We start from the raw sequence: 23,783 nt of genomic DNA on the forward strand, positions 1-23,783 counted from the left end.
GAAGCTGTCAGAAACACCCGTCCCATCGCTTGTAACCGCCCTTTAAAAACTGCACGTTCTTTTATGGTGTGGATAGAGTACTATGTATTTTAAAATTCCCTAATCCATGCACAGGAACTCGGCTCTCTATAGAATATTCACATCATAATATAATCATAATAAAATACATTACGCATATAATGATGGTTCTGAAAAAGCGATTTATCGATCAAGATATTCGCTTATTTTTGTGTCTGATAAGTCCTGCTGTATTGTCCTGCAGAGAAGAGAAACAAGGTCGTCTTCTTTTTAAAATTCACGTGTACGCGTGAGCACACACGCATCGCTGAGACCCAGGCTTGTTGCCTGGAAAGCAGGTCCTTTGGAGCAGACAGTTGTGAGTCACCACGTGGTCGCTGGGAACTGAACCCCGGGACGTTCCGCAAGAGCAACAAGCAGTTTTCAGCTCTGAGGCCTCTCTCTAGCCCCCGTTCTCTCTTGTTTTGGGAAGAGAGCTGTTGGAACCGATATTTGAAATGAAAACGATCCGGTGATAGCCGACTAGCCTTGTTGGATCTTGGTGGAGTGTTAGGGTAGGGGTCTTGTGCTTGTGGTCAAACCTGGAGAGGTGCCAAAGGCAAAAGAGCTTCCCTGACCGGAAATCGAACCCGGCCGCAGCGGTGAAAGCGCTGAATCCTAGCCACTAGACCACCAGGGAACAATGGCAGTGGGGTCACGTGGCATGTAGGAGAACATCTTCCCAGATAAACGCGGACACTAAAGATCAGACCTCAAAGATCCCGCGATCGCTGCTGAAGCAACTACTTAAAATTCGGAAGCCCCGCCACCCACAGGAGGCCCCTGCGGCGGGAGAGGGCTCCAGGCCAGCCTGACAGAGGGCGGTCCGGGCAGCCAGAGCCACGTTACGCAGACCCCGTCTGGAGACGAACAAAATGTCCCAGTCCCGGCGCTGTTGGGTTCCCTCGGGTCATTGCAATACCTGCTCACCAGCAAGCGAGGTCTTGGGCGGTGGCGATTAAACCCAAGGCCCCTTCTGTCCTAGCCGCCGCTCCAGCACCTCGCAGCGCCTCAAGCCCTCATATTGCACTTTTTGCTGGTTTTGCTTTGTTTTGTTTTGTTTTGTTTTGCTGTGTTTCTTTTTTCAAGACAGGGTTTCTTTGTTTCTTTGCTAGCCCTGGCTGTTCTGGAAATCACTTTGTAGACCAGACTGGCCTTGAACACAGAGATCCTCCTGCCTCTGCCTCCCGAGGCGTGCAGGGATTAAAGGTATGGGCCACCATGCATAACTGTTGATATTTTTAAAACAAATTTCCTAACGTCAAGCTCTAAGTGAAACCTTCTGATATCTGACTATTTTGCAGATTTCTAAAGGGCACAGAGACTATCTCAAAAAATGAATTACATTTTCGACAGACTTGGGGCTCCCTCCTTTAGTCCCAGCGCTGTGCAGGCAGAGACAGACAGAAGGATCTCAGTGAGTGCCAGGCCAGCCAGAGCTACATCCCGCCTCAAACAAACAAACAAAAGCAGAAAACTATTCTTTTCCTTATAAAAATGTTCACTGCTTACATTACACATTTAATTTGCATGGGAGTGGTATCAGACAGGAAAAGGTGTGTGGGCCGGCAACAAAGCTGAGTGGCCGGTTAAATCCCTGGCCTGCAGGAGGCTTTGGGGCCACAGGCGTGAGCCACGGGACCCGGCTGTTACCAAGGCCCTTCTGTGTCTTCTCTTTCCACAGAGTTCACTGTTTGACTTGCTCTCTTTTCAAAGCATCTGTAAACCTAAACGGCTCCTTCTTCCAAGAAATTCACTGAAAGGATGAACATGTTTTTTTCTAGAGTTAAAATCATACCACGTGGGGCTGGAGGGACTACTCAGCAGTTAGGAGCACTGGCTACTGTTCCCAGAGGACCTGGGTTTGATTCCCAAACCCACATGGTCTGGAACAGTGGCCTGTGGCTACAGTTCTAGGAGACGAGGTCTCACTATGTGACCCTAACTATCCAGAAGCTCTGTCTAGACTAGACTGGAGCCCCGCCTCTGCCTCCTGGGCTGGAGAAGCCGCCATGCCCTGCCAGGCCATCATTTTCTTGCCGCATTCATATAAACACTAGTACAAATGTAAGGAAACTAGCCCAATTTTTGCAAACAAAGATTCTTTCTGAGGCCACATCAAAAAAAAAAAAAATTTAGGCAACTTTAGAAAGAAAATACAAGTTTAATAGAGGATGTATTTCTAGGTGCACTCCTGGAAATGTCAGGCCCTGGTCCTGCTCACGAGCCTCCCACTATAATGAGCCCAGTTCCCAAAACACCACAAGATAGATCTGGAAATTCTGTTGTAAAGGCAGAGGACACTCTCTAGTCTACTCCATGGGCCATCCAGAGACTGTCCCGTGCCGTAACTAGAGACATTCAAAGTACAACCAGGAAAACGCGCTCAAGTTCGCATTTTAAACTCTCCTGAGCTTTAATGTTCACGTTTGACCATCAGCCTTGTTTTTCTTTTCACCGGTTTGGTTTGGTGGGGACTTAGGTGGGGGTCCATGCTGCGGCCTTTTGCCACTTTCCTCTTCACCTACGTCGCTGGGATCTTTCTGCTGTGCTTCATTCTCTGAGATGTTTAAGTGGCCTCTGTGCCCAGTAGCCACATGTGGTTCGAGCAGCATGAATCAAGGTGCACAGCAGGACAAAGCCTTCTTCAGTGAGTCCGACTGATGTTGACTGAGAATGGTGCTTACGCCAAATTTTAACCAACCCCCCCCAAAAAAAAGATGTTATGTGAAGAACAGGGAAGGGGGCCCAGGGTAAACAGTGAAAACTGGCTGTGCACACCTGTGACCCCAGCACCCTGGAGGATGAGGCAGGAACTGAATTTGTAGCTTGGGCTACAAAGCCAGATTTTATGTGTTTGCCTAGCTCCAAACCAAACAGTCCAGGCCAACTCTAAATAAAACCAGAGACTTTGCCAATCCAAAAGGACTAACTAGGTAGTTTCCAGTTAGGTAGATTCCATTGTAACCAATCAAACATAATTTCTTGTTTGGTTTGGTTTGGTTTGGTTTCTTATGATGACTTTATAGATTCCTCTCTTGTCCCTCAAGTGCAAAATTGCCTTCATTCTGCCAGAATTATAAATGAATGATCAAATAATTTCTAATGAAAACCTAAATGAAGAGGAGTTTATCTTACTGGAGAACTCTCCTTTACTATTTCCTTCCTGTTACTATTTTGGGATGTAATATTGATTTCTATCTAGTGTTTTTATGAGGCCTTGGATACACGTCCTATGGCCCTGCAGTGAGCAGTTTGGATGCCTTTGGATAGTATCTACTTTAAAAATAAAAATTTCCAATTATGATAAGGAAATAAAGATGGAATCAATGAGTCTGGGTGTGGTGACACATGCCTGTGATCCCAGCACTCTGGGAGGCGGAGGCAGGCTGGAGGACAGCCTGGTCTACAAAGTGAGTACAGGATAGCCAAGGCTACACAGAGAAACCCTGTCCCCCCCTTCAAAAAAAAAAAAAAGAAAGAAAAAAGAACATACTCAACACCAGAACACAGCATGTCTACATGTCAGAGCCAAGCCTCCTAGCTTGGTCACAGACGGATTCCAGGCAACCGTGCTCTAGTCTGAGTGTTTAACGACCTTAAACCTCACTGGTCCTTATCTTGTTCAATAAACATGCATGTACATTTCTACAGGAAAAACTCAAGCCAAACGAAGCTCGTATCCGTTTATGAAGAAATTCACCAAGGTCCCTCCGGCCCTTCCTGCTGCTGGGTAGTGTGACTCCTCATCAATGGTGCCAGGTGTCTGTGGCGGGAGACAGGAAGGGCAGGCCACACCCTTTCATCACCGAGCCTCCCGGGAGGAGGAGGAATGGAAGGGGTGTCGCGGCAGAAAAGTGTGGTAAGTGAACGCGTGCTCCTGATGGGGGCTCGTGTCTGGTTTTTAAGACCACAGAGGACTTGGCTTCAGTGTCTCATTTCCTGAGGGGAAGATAGAATAAAGTGCACAAAACCAGTCAGCAGGAAAACGGATAAATGATAAATGTCTTCTTACACAACTATGTGATAACAGAACAGCACTGCATCTGTAGGTTCCATGGTGTAATGGTTAGCACTCTGGACTCTGAATCCAGCGATCCGAGTTCAAATCTCGGTGGGACCTCTTTGTTTAGTTGGAGAAAGGACCTCTCTGTTTAGTTGGAAAAAGGGCACTTTTCTTTCATTTCATTCCCGTGCTCAGGAAAGGTGTGAGTTCACGTCCCTTTCTCCTCAGGTGAGCTGAAGTGAGTTTGTGGATATTAGCTGAGGCAGCGGAACCTCCCTGGGTGCCAGGGGCAAGACTGGGTCCTAGTTTGCACTGGGGTGTTGTTTCACTTCCACAGCAGGGGGCTCAGCTCCATTCCTCACACACGGGGGTTCAAAGGTGTTTTGTTTGTTTTTGTGGCTTCAGGGCTGGAGGTGGCGGGGTCGCTTGGCAGTCCTGCAGGCAGAAAGGGAGACTCCACGTTCTGCTGGCGTCTCTGCCAGAACCTCGGGTGGAAACGGGGGAACCTGGTCACAGTCCTTACAGGCTGCATGGCAGGATGGGATTTGAAACAATCAGAAGAGAGGGAATGCGGACAGCTTGGCTCAGAAGACAGCTCAGGAGCAATGAGAAAGAAGTACAAATTGCAAAAATAAAAGAAATATGAATCCTTTTAAAAGACCGAATGAAAGACCAAAGGGGAGTATAAGCCTGTCCCAGACCCCGTCACGATCCACATGAAACTGTTATATAATTGTATTTCACAAGTTCAAGGACACAGACCATATAAAAATTGGAATGACTGGACTTAACCTTCAGAGTTGAAAATAACATCTGAGATAACAGAATTAACAGAGAGTAAGCTACTAAATGGAGGAAAGATTAGGGAATGTCAAACCACAGGAGCCACTTGGAAGAAAAATACTAATAATGTTAAAAGTTTGTCGGGGCGTGGTGGTGGTGCCCGCCTTTGATCCCAGCGCTCGGAGGCTGGTGGCTCTCTGAGTTCCGGGCCAGCATGGTCTACAAAGCGGGTTCCAACACAGCCACAGCCACAGAGAAACCCTGCCTTAGAAAACCAGGAGAAAAGAAGGTTGATGAAAGAGCGTCAGTAACAACAGGGCAGCTGTTAGAAGCTAGCCAGCGCCTGAGCTTCCTGAACGCACCGCAGGAGGAGGAGAACAGTTTTTGAAGGAACAGGGACTAATTTTTTTTTTTTAATGAGAATTATTAACCCACCGACCTAAGGCTCTGCCCAACCCCGTGCACTTGAGGAAAGCCACACCTACACACATAGAATTAAACGGATAAAACTAATCAGTAAAGAAAAAAAAATCCTTACGGCAGTTGGAGGAAGAAGTGATGGCACACACAAACCCCAGGAAGAGCAGTGGCGGGCCTTTAAAGGCCCAGGAGGGGGGCGCCGAGGCGGAGGGACCGGCCCTCAGCACCGCCCACAACCAGAGCCAAGGCTTCCGGCTGAAAGTGGCTGCCTCGGCCCGAACCTGTTTGCACCCAGGATGCACGGCAGACGGCGTCCACGCTGGAAACCGACGCCACTAAAACGGCCGGCGGCGGGGCATCGCTGTTCTCCTGTCCACCCCCTTAGAAGACGGCAGGCTCTAAACACAAGTTCACATGCATGACTCAAGTAGGATAAAAGCACACGTGAGAGAAGAAAGATACGGACAATGGCCCTTGAATGGCTGTTATGTGTGACAATCGAACCACGTGATCAGAAGTCAAAAGTACGTGGAAAGGGGACAGACGTGGGCTGCAAAAACAAGGAAGGAAAACTTCCAAAAACCAAATTATAGCTTGGGTCCCACCGGCTGCAGACTTCTCGGTTGCTTTACTCTGCTCGGAAAAACAAACACAGGTGAGGAGACCTATGAGCTCCCAGCGCAGAGAAGGACTGGGGAAGGCCTGGGGCTCGAACCGCCAACCTTCGGGTTGAGCGGCTGACCGCGCTGACCGATCACCCCACGGAGACCCGCAGTCCCAGCACCTGCTCATCGCTGCAAGGAACAGCCACCTGCCCGGGGCTGGGCCCCGCGTCCCCTGCTCTTGCCGGGACCACGGCTGCAGGATCTCTGACCGCGTGGATTGAAAGTCAAGCCAAAGGGGCGAGAGTTAGTCCCAGTGGGCCCGGGGGAGGTCAGAACCGCCAGGTGCCCCAAACACCAATCCCCCGGTTTTCAGTGGCTTTCGCTTTGGAATTTACAAACATTTATTTATTTATTTATTTAACTGCTTTATCTTACTTACACTTCGGGGCCTCGTCTCCCTCTGCTGTCTTTCTCTCCTTCTCCCGAGCTGGACACAGTTTGGCCTCTGGACCCGCCCCTTGCCTCTGACCTCGTTTCTCTCCTGCCTTCTTTTCACGACTCCAACCCCCTCGCCTTTTCCCAGCTTCTGCCAGCCCCCCTCTACCCCCCACCAGCCGCAGCCGAGCAGGGCTGACCCCGCCAGGAGGGGCCCAGGTCAGCGGTGCTGGTCAGCAGAAGAGGCCTTGCATCATCTGTGTGTTTACACGGGAAGAGTAAACAAGTAAGAAGTACGTCACGAGGCCGCCCAGCTCCCCTGTGTGGGTGTCAGAAGGCAGGGAGGAGGCTGGGGACGAGGGGCTCCAGGAGGAGGTGGTGATGCTGCAGCTTCTGGAGCAGCCACTCACCGGTCACTCGGACCCTAGACTGGGGCCAACAGATGATCATCGGACGCTCAACAGGAACTGACAGTCAAGGCCACAGTCCGCGCTCAGCAGCCAGGCTACGGGGTCGGCCTGCTCCTAAAACAGATTTTTATGAGGAAAACTGGAACCACTGGCAGCCGGATATCAAAGCCAGCTGGAGGCAACACCTTGCAGCCAGGGAACGCCCAGGTAGCGAAACGCCACCAAGTCCCCAGGGGTAGGAAGCAGCGGGGCGTCCTTTTGGCTAGCGGGACGGAGCGTCTGTAACTGGCCGTTCACCTGATCGCCTCTGGGGCCCTTCACCGAGCGTCCGGGTGACAAGACAAAGTCCTCGGAAAGCAGGGCCCGAAAACTGGAGGTTAAGATGGCGTCTGAAATGCTAGGCCTCTGTTAGGCCCAAAGCAGCAGCGGGTGTCAACGCAGGAGCTACAGCGACGCCAAGAACCGAGGCAGAGCGAGCTGATGGCAAACGGAGACGGGAGGAAAGAGGCCTCGTTAACTGCTGCTGCTTTTCCTTCTCTTTCCCCCACGCCAGCCTTTTGCCTAGCAAAGAAAAAGACAACCTGTTTCCGCCCGGTTTCGAACCGGGGACCTTTCGCGTGTGAGGCGAACGTGATAACCACTACACTACGGAAACCACACGCCAGGTTCCCCGCAGGGACCCCGAGAGTCGTGGCCCCGCCGTCCCCGCCGTCCAGGGCGGCTCCTCGGTCGAGCAGCGGCGGCCCTGCCCAGGGGTCCGCGAGCCGCCCGGCCAGCATGCTGCCCTCCCCCCTCGCCTTCCCGCCTGGGCCGGGTCCCCGGCGGGGCCTCGCGGGAGGAGGCCGGGCCTGCGCGGGGGCCTGTGGGGCGCCCCGGGGTGGGGGCCGCTGCTTTCCCGGGCGCCCGCGGCTGCTCGGTGCGCGTGGGTGCTTACCAGCTCGCAAGATCATATATATAATAATATAATAAATAATATAACATAATAAATATAATATGATATAATAATATAATAAATATAATGTAATATAATTGATGTTAATATAATATAATATAATATAAATAATATAATTAATATAATATATAATATAACATATAAATAATAATATAATATATAATAAATTCTAGTATATATACACACACTATATATGCACATATAGATACAAATACGTGAACATTTACGCCCACGCGCAGGCCCCGCCCGAGCCGAGGCGCGCCCCGGGGCTGGCTGGCATCCGTTTGAGGACCCCCAGGTCAAGCAGAGATCACTGCTCCGCCGGGCTCCGGCGGGCGCGGGCCGCAGGGCGCCCTCGGTGTGTGCTCCCCCCGACACGGGTTCGGCGCCTCCTGGACGGCGCGGGGCGGTCCCTGCTCCCGAAGGGGAGGCGTGGGCGCCCGAGGGCCGCGGTGTCGCGGGGCAGGGCCTCCCGGGCCGCGGGAAGGTGGCGCCGCTGGCTGGCTGCCGCAGGCAGTTCTGCCCGGGGAGGAGCCGCGGCTGGGGTGAACCCGGAGCCCCGTGTCCAGCCTCTGCTGGGAATCAGAGGTCCCCGAAGGGGCCACGGGGTAGACACAGCGGGACGAGCGAGCCTCCAGCCCCGGAAGAGCGCACAGGGCCGCGCCTGGCGCCAGCCTGCTGCTGCTCTCCGCTGCTGTCTCGGCTCCTTTAGGATGTGCGGGCTCCTGGGGTCTCCAGGGCCTGCTCCTCTGCCCCCGCCCCGGCCCTGCCTCCTGAGCGTCCCTCCCACACCGTGACCTTGCGCGGACATCTCCTGCCACACACCCTGCCCCCTGCGGACATTCCCGACCTGCTAACGCTCCTTGCCAAGGCGGTGTGTGTCGTTGGGGTGGCTCTGAGCTGGTCTCTGTCACTGCAGCACAGCCACTACTCGGGACCCCGCTGCTTAGGCCTCTTACTATACTCTTAGTTTTCAGCAAATGGCAAGCGTCCTGAAGCGAGATGTGAGATGTTTACGAAGGACGCTCATCTCATGCCCCGGATGAGGTAAGCACACACATCTGCCGCCTAGAACATTCCACGTGTATTTATCTGCACTTGCTGAAAACCAAAAACCAACTTAGTGGATTTTCTCGCCAAGCCCTTTCCTAGAGATGGAAACAAAAATGGTCTTGTAGCTGGGTGTGCTGTTGCTCTTCTGTGTCAGGACATCGGGAGTTCAAGCCCATCCTTGGGCCACATGGCCAGGGAGGAGGTAGTGGAGCAGGGCAGGAATGCAGCCCTGGACTTAAACTACACAGTCGTTGGTAACGTACTTAAGACGTTTATATTCTGGTATCTTTATTAATGAAACCTCGGTTACAGAACTGAATCAATTGAGTTTGTGACATGTTAATTTGCTTTAAGAGTTGATGAAAGGATGGCATTCAGTAAGCGTGAAATCCTAACCCCACTCCTACCAGCCTCTGAGGAATCATCTGCCTACCCACACAGAATACTTCCTGAAAACTGAAGAAGTTCCAGGAATCCACGCCACACAGAAGGCCCTATTAATTTACAGGAAAGATGCACAGCTAATTGTGAGATCAGGGGAGGCTCTGAGCGGCAGTTCCGAGCGGCCAGGCCTTCCCTTAGAGGGTCTCAGGGGGCTGTCGAGGAGCTGAGCGCAGACGGTGGTGCTGTGCAGCAAATGTCCGTCATAGCTCTCTCCCACTCCCTAACCCCAGAAGTCACAGCCTGAAGACAGCCTCCCTACACAGACTGCTCCTATAGAGATCAGCTAAACTCTCTGAGAGTTCAAGGCCAGCCTGGTCTACAGAGTAAGTTCCAGGACAGCCAAGGCTACACAGAGAAACCCTGTCTTAAAAAAAAAAAACAAACAAACACAAAAACAAAACAAAACCAAAAACCGCAAGCCTGTCTCCTGATCCAGCTGCACAGCCCAAACCCGATCTCTCTCCTCCCAGCTCAGCTGTATGCAGTAACTCCCTCTCTCTGTTCAACTCTCGATAATAAACATGCTGAGCTTCCAGGGTGCTGCGGTTTTTCCAAGAGCGCCGACCCCTGGATCCTAGCTTCCTGTCTGTGCATCCAATTGTCTGTCTTCTCTTCATCCCCTCGCTGCCCCAGTCAGGTCTGTCCTTGGAGTCACGCTGGTCATGGCAGCTAGTGAACACCTCACAAACCAGGAGAGCCCGGTTCTGCTGACTGGGCTTCAGGGCGTGTTTGCCAGGTGTCTGTAGTCTCAGAACTAGGAGTCAGGAGGCTGTCCTACAATTTCCAAATATTTGGAGTTAGCACGGAGTCCAAACTGAGTGGAGTGTGGCAGAAGCCCAAGAGAGGGGAACCGGGAGAGGGGTGACTCGGTCCGGCCGGTGCCCAGTCTTTACACAGCGCAAGCAGCCTTCTTCTGTGGGAGTTCAGTCTTCCCACTCTCCCTGAGAGGCTCCTCTCCCTTGGTCTTCCAGGGTCTCAACCCAGTAGTTTAGAGCACCCCAGGCCTTCCACGTGGCAAGCAACGAAGCTGAAATTGCATAAAAGACACTTCTTTTCAAAGAACTCACTTGTGCCAAGTTTACATTAAAGAGCCACTATTTCAGCGTGGCCACTTACCATAACTGGAGTGACCGCTTGGCATTTGTTTAGTTGGTCAAGAGTAAAATCAGCAAAGTCTTAAGTCCTTATTAATTGTCAGTTTCGAAGGCCAATGCATGTCTTGATCTTCTTGACAAATGAGCTTTACGAAGATTAAATATATCATGTGGCGATCCTGGAAGGACCTCGGTGCGCATAAAAAGCTTGTCAGCTCCTTGCGTGTGGAAACGAAAGATAAAAAACCACAGCTAAACCTGCATCTTGGGTTCCTTACCTTCTCAAAAAGCCTAGGCTTTGCCATATATTCAGCAAACCTGTAATCCTGGTGTGCAAAGAGAGTCCAAAACAACCAGGGGAATACAGAGAAACCCTATCTGGAAACACCAACCAACAACAATTGAGAGAGAGAAAGAGAGGGGGGAGGGAGGGAGGGAAAGAGAGACAGAGAGAAAGAAAGAAAAAGAAAAAAGTGGGGTGAAGCTAAACTATTTCTAAAGATAAGAAGTGACGGTGTCAAAACTTAAGTCAAAAGTCCGGAGAAGCGGACGCTGTCTCCAGTCCCCTGCATTTGGAGACTTGGCAGGGGTCAGCAATCCCCTCGTGAAACCCCTTCGCCAGGCCCGCCACCCAGGCGGTGACCACACCCTGCGGGACAGGACAGCGGGGAGTTGAGGGACCAGCGATATCCAGCTTCTATGTAGACCGGAAATTAGCCCGAAGTCTATAATAATAACGCTGCCTGAGTTTGACCGTAGTGCCGTGACTCGGATTCGAACCGAGGTCGCAGAGTACTAACCACTATACGATCACGGCGAGCCACGGGCCGGCGCCGGGAGAGGCTCCGCGCTGGCACTCTTGGCCGAGCCTCGCTGCGGGGCCGCCGGGGGCGTCTGTCCGTCCGTTCGTCCGTCCGCCCGCTGCTCTCCGGCCCGAGGCGGCGCCCTCGCTCCTCCCGGGGCCGGAGCTCCAAAAGGGGAGGAGCTGGAAAGCCTGTCGTCCCTGGGTGGGCTCGAACCACCAACCTTTCGGTTAACAGCCGAACGCGCTAACCGATTGCGCCACAGAGACAGTGCGGGAGGCCCTCGGCCGGCGGCCTGGTGAGGCAGGAGCCCGCGGCGACCCGCCAACCCCGGGAGCCGGGCGCTCTGCACCTTCTACCAAACGGGCGCTTCAGCAGAGGTCAAAAGTCAGGCGGTGACGGCCACCCCTCTACCCCAGCACTCTGGAGGCGGAGGCCGGAGGACCACGGCCTTGACCCGTCAGCCTGTGGGGGCCAAACGCCGGGGTCCTGCCTGTTAAGTACAGAGCAGGAGACAGGCGCCATCTTGTGATCTAGAAGTTGGGGTGGCCGGGGGCTGTGTCCCTGGTCCGGGGCCACTGATTCTGCGAGCGTCAGAAAGGCGTTGGACTGCTCTCGTGGAGTCTGAACCTTAGGCGTCTCCCAGAGGCTCTGCGTGAAACAGCCTCAGTCCAGGCCAGCACTCGGGAGGCACAGGCAGGCGCATCCCTGTGAGTCTGAGGCCAGCCTGGTCTACAGAGCAAGGTCTAGGACAGCCAGGGCTACACAGAGAAACCCTGTCTCAAAAAAACAGCCTTAGCCTTAGTCTTCAGCTTTGGGTTACGGGGAGGTTGTGTGGCCATTGAAGCTTTGCCTCTTGATGAGGGCACCGGGACCTCAGCTCCATCCCCCCCCCCCCCGCTTCCATTTCATGAAATAAGGTTTGTTCTAACACCCCTCCCCACTAAGCTGTCCTCCACCACGAAAAGCCTGAAAGCCACGGGTCTACCAGATCATACACAAGCTTGCCAGAGTAAACTTCCCTCAGAATTTAATTATTCCTTCAACGGGGGGGGGGGAGGAGGAGGAGGAGGAGGAGGAGGAGGAGGAGGAGGAGGAGGAGGAGGAGGAGAAGAAGAAGGAGGAGAAGGAGAAGACTTAAAATTAATGGATACCCTGAGAGGACTAATTGTATTCTAACAACCAAGCTTTCAATTAAAACCGTAACTAATTGTTATACAAATGGTTGTTAATTCTTAGCTTCCATGGCTGCCAGAAACCTTCATTTTATCCTATGCTGGTCCCTGTGACGGACCAAATATTCACTCACTGCCACATGACGACAGAATATCTCTTCCCGCCTTTTGTCAGCTCACTTTAAGCAATTGTAAAATTGTTCTAAGCTTGAGAACTCCATTGTATAGCCAGGACCCTGTTTTCTTTCCGTGATCACCTTCGGGTAGAGGGCTGGACTGAAGCTACTGGGGTTTTATCTTATTTATTTATTTAGAGACAGGGTTCCTGTGTGCAGCTCTGGCTGTCTTGGGGAAGCTTCTTGGCGGGAGGCGAGTGTGAAAGGAGAACATTCATGTTATAGACACATACTGACACCTACTGGTCTCATAGGATTTTCATACATTTGATAAAATGGGAACCAGTTTTCAACCAGTTCAAATAGCAGCAAGTACCACAACCAAAACATAATGAAACCTCAGAACAAATCAACTGCCCATCAGAACAGACCTACCGACTGCGTTAGGCGCCGTGCGTCACCTAACAGAGAAAATGAATAAATTGGTTCCAAGTTCATGGAAAACAAAATTATAAGGTTTGTTGTTTGCTGTAATCTCTGTGGCATAACATTTGTAAGTCTGGGGCTCGGCCTCTTAGAGATGCTGGGACAACCGACAGACAATGGCTGCAGGTCTCTGTGTAAACATACAGGCAGGAAAACGGCTTCATTTTAAAGAATAAATAACGGCACAACAGAAGAAAACACAGTCACTAGACTTAAAAAAAGGAATTACATGTGTGCATAGAAGCCTACAGGAGGGGAGGCTGGCAGATCTTCCTGGCACAGAGAAATGCGATTTTTAGGAAAAAAACGCTGGCATAGGAGGTTTTCTCTTGTCCAAGACCACACTTAGCAAGAGGTCACCTGGTCCCCCCTTCTCAGATAACAGCCGCCCTCGGCCAGTTACTCAGAACATTTCCTTTGGGGGGACACAAGAAAGGCCGACTGGGGAGGAGAAAGCCACTCTCTATTGTAAAAGCCGAGCACCGTCCCTGGGTGGGCTTGAACCACCAACCTTTCGGTTAACAGCCGAACGCGCTAACCGATTGCGCCACAGAGACCCTGGCGCGGTGGCCGCCGCCTTCGGGTGGAGAGTGCGTTTTCCGGGTGGCCGACGTCACCGCCAGCGCGAAGCTGCTCGGTTGGTTCCGGCGCCTCGGAAACCCGGAGATTGCGAGCGGCGACGGCAGCTGCAGCGGTGGACTGAAGCCTCGAACCCACGCGCCGGGGCGGAGCAGGCCGCGTCGCCGCCACGGCGGAGAGGAGGGAGGAGAAAGCTCCGTTTTCCCTTCAGACATTTCTCTGTCGGGATGACAATGAAGTTCGTCATTTCCCCTCCTTTCCTCCCTCCAAACCTTCCTTACACCCTCTCCTGCTCCCTTTCACGTTTCTGGCCTGTGACGTACACACGAGCACAGCTATGTATTTCTAAACACAGACACAAACACATGCTCGTTTCTGCGTGTGTTTTCAGGGCTGGCGTTTGGTACTGGGTTTCCTGGCTTTGCATTTTGACTGGTTGTGGTTTTTCATTATTTTTTTGTGTGTGTGTGTGACTTCTTTTTATTTATTTTTTAATTTATTTGTGTTCGCCTGAATGTATGTCTGTGTGAGGGTGTCGGATCCCATGGAACTGGAGTTGCAGACAGCCGTGAGCTGCCTTGTGGGTCCTGGGCTTGAACCCAGGTCCCCTGGAAGAGCAGACAGCGCTCTCAACCGCTGCGCGATCTCTCCAGCCCCCACTTATTTTATTTTTTAAGATTACAATTACATCATTTCCCCATTCCCTTTCCTCCCTCCAAATTCCCCCACATACCCCTCCTTGCTCTCTTCCAAATTCACGGCCCCTTTTTGCATTAATTGCTGTAACATGTATGCGTGTGCGCGTCCTGCTGCCGTTAGATTAACGGTAGGGTCTAACCATGTTTATTATTAGCCCTATAACTATGGCGGCAGAACCTCAAACCTGCTATTATAATCACTACAAGGACACAGACGCCTGAGAGATGTTAGAACAGCCTCGCTGGGCTCTCCCAGCCCCCCACCCCATGCCGTCTGCTCCAATGACTTCTACCTGGGCAACCTCCCACCCATGATCTCACACATTCTTGCTCAGTCTCCCGTCTGACAGCTTTCTTCCATCCATGTCATCTGGCCATGTGCTCCTCTCCACGCTCACCCATTGCGGGGGAGGGGGATCCCCTGCCCCGAAAATCCTCCAACCTTGGCCACGCCCACCTTCCTTCAGCCCTGCCCAGGGACTGGCTTTTATTGGTCAAACAGTAATAATTTCTTTGACAAGGACAGGAGTACAAGCAAATGTGCTCATCTGGGCAGCAACCAGATCTTGGGGGTCAGGAATTAGCAACAAAATCCACAGCACCAGCCCAGCCCCCAACAGTGACACATACGTACATATTTCTAAACACAACTAGCTCTGTCTGAATAATTACCTGTATATTATTAGCATATTGTCTTCTTCGGTCTGCTCATGTTTAGGCAGTCATGGCTGGTGAGACTTTATGGAGCGGCTTCTGATCCATCTGCAAAACACGCCAATACCTGAGGCTCGGGGCATGTGTCAGAAGAGGGACAGAAACAGTTTAAGAGCCTGAGTGTCAGGGAGTTGGCTGTAAGATTGTGTCTCCCAGTAGATGACCCGAGGGGACTGGCTTCCGCAGGTGTGCATTTTGATTGGTTGTGTTTCTGTAATGGTCTCCACCTGCTGTAAAGAAGTTTCCTGTTGAGGGGAGAGGACCACACTTACCTGTGGGCTTCAGGACGAATATTCAGAACGAAGTTGGGGATGATGCTGGGTAGTGAAGTGGTTGTAGGTTCTCCTCAAGGTCCATGACCTCACTCACGAGTCCTTGGAAGCTGCCTAGGTTTCCAGTTGGGATTTTCCCTTTGCCCTTTAGAAAGCTGCTGGTTCCTGCCATGGCGTGTGTGCAGTGTGGGTCGCTGCTGTGGTTGCGGCTGAGTAGGGCTGCCTCCTTTGGAAGCGTGCATGCTGCCTTCTGGTACTATGGAGACGGTTCCTCAGGGAGGACGCTTCGGGTGAGCTGCAGCCCAGGGGCCTCTGGTGTCTCCAGCAGTGGGGACCCGGCTCTACCTCCCGGGAGCAACGACAGGCAAGAGCAACAGGCTATCACGTTCCAAGACAACTCTGGACAACTCTGACCAATAACTCAAGAGGTCTTCTCGTGCTGACTGTGGTTCGGTGGTCTTTGATCCGTGGTGGGATTGTTATCAGCCAAGATGGGAAATTTCATTTAAACTACACCCCCCCCCAGGCGCATACAGAAAAGGGAGGTTAGGTAGGTAGCTAACAGCATGATTTGTTACAACCTTTTCTTACACCTTTGCTGTTATTTTACCCTCCTCTCCCCTTCTATATTTATCTCCCTTCTCTCCCTAATCAGAGTCTCGTCATGGTCTTCATTTTCCCCATCACATCACTTGTATCCTGCTATTCCTTTATTGCTCCCTTTCCCCAAACCCTGGCAATGGTCCCTTTTTGCTTCCCTGTTTTCTGCAGTTACTCCAGGATACTCACATGTGAAGATTTGGAGCTAGGAACCTCAGATAACTGAGAACGTGCAACATTTCTTTCTGGGTCTGAGTTCCTTCACTGGATATGATCTTTCCTCGTTTCATCTACCAGCAAAGCTCAGGATTTTATTTTTCCTTTACAGTTGGATAGTACTCCATCATGTATATGTACCACATTTTCATAATGCATTCACTGGCTGAAGGACATTTAGTTTGTTTCCGTTTCATAGCTCTTGTGAAGAAAGCAGTACCTGTGGAGTAGAACGCCAAGTCCTTTGGGCGTATGTTAAGGCATGGTAAAGCTGGGTCTATGGTAGACTTCTTACTTTTTGGGAATCTCTACACTGATTTCAGGGTGGCCGGACCAGTTTGCAATCATAGCAACAGTGAACTAAAGTTCTCTTGCCTCCACATCCTCTTCATACTTGCTGTTGGTTGTTTTTGATCTTTGACATTCTTACTGGGGTAGGACGAAATTTCAAAGTTGTTTTGGTTTGCGTTTCTCTACTTTCTAAGGATTATGAAGTTTGTGGGTTTTTTGTTTTGTTTTGATATATGTCTTCTTGTTGTTCTCCTTCTTTTCCTCTGTCTTCAAGTCCAAGGTCCATTTTTTAAAAATAGATCTTTTCTTCTGCCGGGTGTATAGCTGGCAGAGATTCTCTCTCACTCTGTGGGCTTGCTCTTCACCTGGTTGTGAAACTAAAATGCACAGAAGCATTTTAGCTTCACAAAATTCCACTTCTCAATTGTTAGCCTCAATTCTTGGGCAAAGAGAGTCCTATTCAGAAAGTCATGCAGGGTACTGCCTATTTTTTTTTCTAGCAATATTAGTGTTTCAGGTTTCATGTTTAGATATTTGATTCATTTAATTAAAGTTAGTTTTTGTGAAAGGTGATAGATAGAGGTCTAATTTGATTCTTCCATATGCGGTGTGAATGATCAGGGCCCAGGAGACAGACACTGAAATGAACAGCCAAGGACTCAGCTTATCCAGGAGCAGAGTTCAGTCTGTATTCTTAACCAGATTATACTGCTGTGGCTCAGAGTACAAATACACAGGGTGGAAGATACCGATCTGCTGGTGTTAGCTTTTTTCTGACTGGAAAAAGAGCAGCATTTTACATGTTACTAATTGAACCTTTTCCCAGAAAATAAATGCAAAGAACATGATGCCTGGCCGAGGAAGTACTTGTTGGAGTGTGAAGGCAGTTTTCTGCCAAAATCTGCGAACATCCTCTTGTTTTCAAGGGATGTCTGGCAAATGCATTGTCCTGGGCTGATTTGCTCAGCAAATCTCCTTAATTTCCTCTTTTTTAACCATATTTTGTAACATAATGTTGAATACAGCTGCTCAACGTTGAGTTATTTCTTGATGTTGGGAGGTTGGGAGGTTGTTTTTTTTTTTTTTCCCAGCCTATTAAAAATAACAAAAGCAAACAAGAAATATACATATAACCACAAAGGAGGAGCTTGCAATCTTAGGTTGATTAAATGGATTTAATTTCCCCAATCGACCAGCAATAATACCCTTCAATATTTTATCACCAGGCAGTCCATGCAATTATTCTGCAAATGTGTAGTATTAGACTGCAGTTTCAGTATTTCCTTAGTCATATTGCCATGATTTAATATTAACAAACGTTTTCTGACCTCAGCTGAAGGGAGCAAGGTCTCATCCAATGCACAGGAGTAACACAGCCGTGAGCCAGACTCCAGTCACATCTAGTGATAACTGTCTTTGCAAGCTGGGTATTTGGTCACCTAACATAATCACATCTGATTCTCAGTGATTTCAGCATGCAAACTCCAGGGCCCTCGGAATGACAATCTGTGTGGAGAATGAGGGAAATCCGGTTCACCAGGACTTATTTGGTCGTTACTGGTTCAAATTCTAGAGTCTAAAACAGTTCATCTTAGGCAGATTTAGGTACAGTACAATTTGGAAAAGTTCCTGGTGTAATACATCCCCTGTGCACAAGGAGGCATAATTATACTGAAACTCTCTGCTGAGTACGTGTCACTTCTTCCAGGAAGTGGGCTCTAGAGTTAGGCTACAAGTGTTATTACCTTAAGGGCCTAGGAGAGGGCCGGGGTGGTGTCAGTCCTACAGATAGCATGGAGGTCATTTGTTCTTGGCCGTGTCAGCAATCAGCACTGCACAAGGAAAGCAAAGATTTCTTTCCTTTCTGAGCTCGTGTTTTTAACCCTCCCTCCCGAAAAGTCTATAAATGCGCTGTGAATTCATTGACCCTGGCCACAGGGCCGGGGAGATTAGTGTGGGCTCCAATATCAGTAACGAAAAGTGAATTAATGTGATTAGTTTATAGCTGGTGTGACTGTGAGAATAAAAGAAAATAATTTAGTGTCATCAGGATGAAGAAATTCAGTGAGGGCTGGAGAGTTCAGAGGCTGAGAGCACTGGCTGTTCTACCAAAGGTCATGAGTTCAATTCCCAGCAACCACATGGTGACTCACAACCATCTATAATGAGATCTGGTGCCCTCGTCATGTAGGTGTATGTGCAGGCAGAATACTGTATAAATAATAAATAAATAAATCTTAAATACAGTTTAAATATGTTGAACAGAATATGCTATATATTGTGAACCTGTAACTGTTTAAAGGCTGAAGGAAAATCTGACAAGACCATAATAGCTGTCAATTTGGCCTTTTGGACAGGTAAGTATGGGATCTGCAATACTTTAGAAACATCTTTTCCATCAAAACATCCAGCAATTCTAAATGTATTAGCATCAGTCTGTAAACTCAGTGTTTGACCAAGAGGTTTATGCTTAATAATAGGATCAATAACAACATGTTTGAGACTAGTCTGGCCTTGGACTCAGAGATCCGCCTGTCTCTGCCTCACAAGCCTTGGGATTACAGGCATGAGCCACCACACTCGGTGTTATATATATTTTTAAATTTGTATTTATTTATAGATATGAGTGTTCTATTTGTATGTATGCCTACATGACAGAAGAGGGTATCAGATCCCCTTATAGACAGTTTTAAGTCACCATGTGGGTGCTGGAAATTGAACTCAGGATTTCTAAGAGCAGCCAGTGCTCTTAACTGCTGAGCCATCTCTCCAGCCCCCTTGCTAACTTTCAAAACTGAATACAATTGTTTTGAATAGTGATTATTAATTTTTCTTATGTAATCACTTGAAGCCGTCTGCCTATTTTTGTTTATTTTCTAAAGATCTCGTTGCTTTTCTAAATATATAATGATAACCAGCGGATTTAAAAGGACTGAGAAGTTTTACGTGAACTTGTTACAGATTTTTAGATTTAAAAAAAAAAAAACCATACCCAATAAACTTATAAATCTTGGTTTAAGTTTATAGTTTATCATAAGTGTCATTGAATATTAATATTTACTACTGATTTATCTTTTAGTTAAACAGTGGTTATTCCTAAACCAGCTGTAAACCCAAATCACCACACAGAGACTAGGATGTATTTAATTAACCTTGAGCACAATGCTGGGCAATAGTTATTCCATCTTCAATCTCCAAGCCTGTACAGTTTCCTACCATTCAGATTTCACCCATTATACTTGCTTTTAGTCGTATCTCTGGTCCAGTTCATCTCTCCGGCAGGTTCGAAGTCCTCTTCTCCTGTATCTCTCTTCCTGACTCCCTCCCACCCATTTCTTTCTCCTCCCCTCTGGACCAGGATGTCCCACCCTATTCTCTTCATTGCTCAGCATTGGCTGGTTGTTTTATTGACAATACAGAGAACAAATGGTGGCATGCTTACAGAAACTTGAGACAGGTGATGCTTGGCACAAACATCAAAATACAATGTTGGGATTGAAACCAGATAGTGGGGTAGAGAAATCAGCATGTGAATGAACAAGGGTAAATTGTATACATCCCAAAAGAACATTATAACAACACAAAACTTTTAGGGAGTTAACCCCAGAAGAGGAGCTAAGCAATAGTAATGTCTCTTGGGAATAGTCTACTTTTTAATTGTTTTAAAACACTTAGTGTCTTTTCCTGGGTTGTTCTATTCTGTTTCATATCTGTCCTAGAGTCAAATGGCCTTTTGACCCAGGACAGAGATTTGAGAAAACTTTAAAGAAGCATGCTTGGATAGGTGGAGGGTGGGCAGTTACTCAACTTCAGAGCAGGCTTTAAACCCTGCGAAACCCTACATTATCCGCACCAGAAGACATTTGACTTCCTGGCGAACTGAGTCAAATGACCAGAGGGAGGAACCAGAGCAGACAGAGAACAGAGAAAGCTCAGGGATAAAAGAGGTTTTGTGGGACTTAAAGAGCAGACTTCATTGAGTAAGCTCCAGGAGGGAACTGGGAGACAGAACTATAACAAAACTTATTCAAACAAAACATAAGACACGACAAGGACTGTTTCCAGGGAGACCCAACTGGGATCAACTCACCTGAACAAATAGAAACAGTAGTAATAATCAGATAAGCAGAGACAGGCCACCATGCTCTCTCCCATCAACACAACCCATTGACAACCAAGGCCATTGTGGGCTAGAGAGTCAATCAACAGGGCGACCTTTGGTTTGATCTGCAGTAATAGCAATATTAGTTTCTTGATTTTTATCTATTCACAGTACTAGCTTCATCTTGCCGCCATGATCTGAATTTTAATTAAATAAGCCTGGTTTCTAGAATGACCCTGGTTAGGCCTTCCAATTATATGGGAGTAACCAGTAAGCATTCATCGGTGAGTCCTTGTAAAAAAATTTTAGCAGAAGAAGAATGCATTCTATAAGCAACTATGGAGTATTTAAGGTTCTTCATTGTTTTAAAGGTAATTGGAATATGAATAAAATTATCATTAGGTCCAACCTGAGTTATAGTTACCGGGAATTGAAACAAGTTGTCTATGGAACATTGCCTACAGGCATTTTGAAGATTGTATCTTTTTTGAACCTCATATTGATCCTTTTTTTTTATTAAAAGGCTTAGAAAACTTGAGATTATATGCAGAAGGTCCACCATCAATACTGGAACCACATCAACTCAGTCCTCACCCATTTCAACAGCAAATTTTAAATTTTCTTTTAGTAATTCTTCATACTGAGTTTTGGAAAGAACAATCTCTTCTGAAGAGGAACCATGAGGATTCTGTTTTGGTTTGGTTTGGTTTTGGACACAGGGTTTCTCTTTGGAACATGCTCTGCAGACCAGGCTGGCCCTGAACTCACAGAGATCCACCTGCCTCTGTCTCCGGGGTTCTGGGATTAAGGGCGTGTGTCACCACAACCTGCCAAAGATAAAATATCAAGATTACACATGCCGAATTTAGGCAGAGGTCTAAGTGCTGGTAGGCGGCCAGCTGTTAAATATCTGGATTGGCATTTGTCTTTTTTTTTTTTTTTCTGCCTCACCTTCAGCCATAGCATAACTAACTGTGCAAGCTCTGAGAATCAGTAAGTATGTAAAGTGCAAAAGGACCAAACGGCAATAGGAATTTTCCCTCTTTGCTGAGCATTTTTTTAGAGATTTCATTATTTGCATCGGTGTCTCATGATGGGTGGAACCCGTAACAGTGCTTCTGAACTCGTTTAACTGTGAAAAGGCTTCATGTGGTTTAATTTTTTGCACACACCCCGTCTCATCCCCCTTGGGTAAGGCTTTGAGCAGTTGCATATGTAGGTCTCCAATTGGTGGGGAATTTTCCATTTCTTTGCTGTTAATGCCGTCAGTTTCTGCTTCCCTTTTGTGCTTTGGATGTCTTTACTGAAAGCTGTGTGCCATTCCTTGAGCCCTACATTTGGGAACCAGATGGTGAAAGACTGGAGTCAGGGAAGCTCCGGGAGCTGAGTCTTCATTCTTAGCCACCGTACCCTGTTCCAGCTCTAACTGCAAACACAGCCTGTGAGACGCCGATCTGCTAACGTTCTTTTTCTGACTGGAAAAGAGCAAGCAAGCTTTTTACATGTTACCAATTGAACCCTTTCCCAGAAGATAAATGCAAAGAACACGACGCCTGGCCGTGGAAGTGCTTGTTGGAGCGTGAAGGTAATATTCTGCCGAAAGAAGTCCTCGCCTGATGTTGGTTCAGCAGATCTTCAGTGCGGACGACCGGTCGCCCGGCTGGTCGTAGATGCCTCCTTTCCCCAGCACGTGTTTCTGGCAGCGCCAGCTGTTGGATGGCTGAAGGTGCTGTGCTCACGTTCGGACCTTCGGATTTGTGCCACTGGTCTACACGTCTGTTTTTGTGCCGTGACCACATCGTTTTTATTACTGCGGCCTGTAATACATCTGAGATCCGGCATGGTAATCTCCCCGGCATCGTTCTCCCTGCTCAGGATTGTTTTGACTATGAATTAGTACTTTTAAGACGCTAAAAGTGCAAACGGACAGAACTTGGCGGCCGTGGGTGACCAAGGGGCGCCCCTAGGCGGGTGGCTGCAGGTTGCGGGTCAAAGGGTTTTTTGGTTTGTTTGTTTGTTTGTTTTCCACAGACTCTCATCGACTATCTGAGGCTGGTCTAGAACTCACGGTGTAGACGACGCTGGTCTTAAAGTCCTAGAGATCCGCCTGCCTCTGCCTCCTGAAGGCTGGGACAAAAAGCCTGCACCACCACGCCCGGCTGCTTAATTTCCCTCGTCTTGTTCACTGTTTGTATGCGCTTGCGTGTATTTATGAACCTTGTTTGTTTTTTTTTGTTTTTGTTTTTTGTTTTTTCTTATTAAAAGTGTAGTTTTCGGGCCGACTCTGTTGGTGCCAGGGATAAGGATTCCTTCCTTCTTCGGACTCCAAAGGGAGGAGGGCACAGCGGAGGTGACCAGCTGAGGATGTCCAGGGACGTCTACACCGAGTCCTCAGGCCCCCGCTCCCGCCCCTACCCCGGGTGGCTCTGGACCAGCCCTGGACCTGCCCTCTGCAGCCCCCTCCTTTATGCGGAGGGAACCGCAGCCAGGGTTCAGCCCGAGGTCCAGCCGGAATCGGGGCCTTCTGGCTTTCGGGGGTTCCAAGGCTCCGTCGGAAGAAAACTGTCCAGTTCCGCAGCTCCACGGTTCTCAAAGCTGAACTCAGTGGTCGGATCCGGGAACAGCAGGGTGGAGACGCTAACGGACGGTCTTGTAAATCGCAGACACTGTGCTGTCTCTACTAATTTGGTAGAAAAGCAAAAGCCTAAATAGAGGGTCCTGCATTGGCCGGGAATCGAACCCGGGTCTCCCGCGTGGGAGGCGAGAATTCTACCACTGAACCACCAATGCTTCTTGGGAGGGCTTTTTTTGAAGGATGGAAGGACCTAATTTCTTTAACAAGGTGTGTTTGATGGCTGGGTCAAAGTAGCTAACGCAGCCAAACTAAAGGCTTCCATATGAGAACTGTGCTGGAGGAAGCCTTAAAAGTCTGATTCGCCTGACCCCGCTCAACCCGGAAAACAGCTCCCTCGGGCTGCAGGGACCTCTTATTTCCGATCGCCAATCTTCAATTTTTAACTTCAAATGGTTGACTCGGTGCTTGTCTCCCTGTTTATGGGGTGGCCAGTCTGCGGGGTTTTATTTCATTTAATAATTTTTATGTAACCCTCTAAATTTGTCTTTTTTAATAGTTTCCAGTAATTTGTGTGTATGTGGTTAACAAAACCCTTCCCTTTCTCTGCACAGTATGTGGGCCTTTGACTTTCACAGTGTTAATCCCAGAGACTGGAGGAGGAAGACCGCCCACCAGGACATCACGGTTACGTGGAAGGAAGCGATGCATCAAAGCAAGCTTTTCTATCCGTGTAAGTGGGCTGCCTCCCCCTAAGGAGGTTCGACAAACTCAGAGGTAGGGAGTTTCCAAACGGGGGACTTGGTGGGCAAAATTGGCGGGATTACAGGAGCAGAATGTAAGCATAACAAGTTCGCTGTAACTAACTCTTGAAACAAAGACAAAGGTGATCAGAACACA

General features: G+C 48.9%; 1 long non-coding RNA gene and 5 other non-coding genes across 8 annotated transcripts; 1 reads left to right on the plus strand and 5 right to left on the minus strand.

Annotated features, from left to right (window-relative positions):
- Positions 1 to 4,108: 4,108 nt before the first annotated feature.
- On the plus strand, positions 4,109 to 4,180 carry Trnaq-cug (transfer RNA glutamine (anticodon CUG)). The gene has a single exon. It is a non-coding gene; the product is annotated as a tRNA-Gln (tRNA).
- Positions 4,181 to 6,270: 2,090 nt separating this feature from the next.
- On the minus strand, positions 6,271 to 8,672 carry LOC132656979 (uncharacterized). 3 transcript variants are annotated; one of them, XR_009594823.1, is made up of 2 exons: positions 8,519 to 8,672; positions 6,271 to 7,193 (listed from the first exon to the last, which is right to left on the minus strand). It is a non-coding gene; the product is annotated as an uncharacterized LOC132656979 (long non-coding RNA). The 3 variants fall into 3 exon arrangements; XR_009594821.1 differs by lacking the exon at positions 8,519 to 8,672 and adding an exon at positions 7,896 to 8,408; XR_009594822.1 differs by lacking the exon at positions 8,519 to 8,672 and adding an exon at positions 7,855 to 8,408.
- On the minus strand, positions 7,299 to 7,371 carry Trnav-cac (transfer RNA valine (anticodon CAC)). The gene has a single exon. It is a non-coding gene; the product is annotated as a tRNA-Val (tRNA).
- A 2,585-nt stretch (positions 8,673 to 11,257) lies between the features above and the next one.
- Positions 11,258 to 11,331, minus strand: Trnan-guu (transfer RNA asparagine (anticodon GUU)). The gene has a single exon. It is a non-coding gene; the product is annotated as a tRNA-Asn (tRNA).
- A 1,991-nt stretch (positions 11,332 to 13,322) lies between these two features.
- Positions 13,323 to 13,396, minus strand: Trnan-guu (transfer RNA asparagine (anticodon GUU)). Its single transcript has one exon. It is a non-coding gene; the product is annotated as a tRNA-Asn (tRNA).
- A 9,634-nt stretch (positions 13,397 to 23,030) lies between these two features.
- Positions 23,031 to 23,101, minus strand: Trnag-ccc (transfer RNA glycine (anticodon CCC)). The gene has a single exon. It is a non-coding gene; the product is annotated as a tRNA-Gly (tRNA).
- Positions 23,102 to 23,783: the final 682 nt, after the last annotated feature.

This window comes from Meriones unguiculatus, chromosome 10 (assembly GCF_030254825.1).
Source record: "Meriones unguiculatus strain TT.TT164.6M chromosome 10, Bangor_MerUng_6.1, whole genome shotgun sequence".
Lineage (NCBI taxonomy): Eukaryota > Metazoa > Chordata > Mammalia > Rodentia > Muridae > Meriones > Meriones unguiculatus.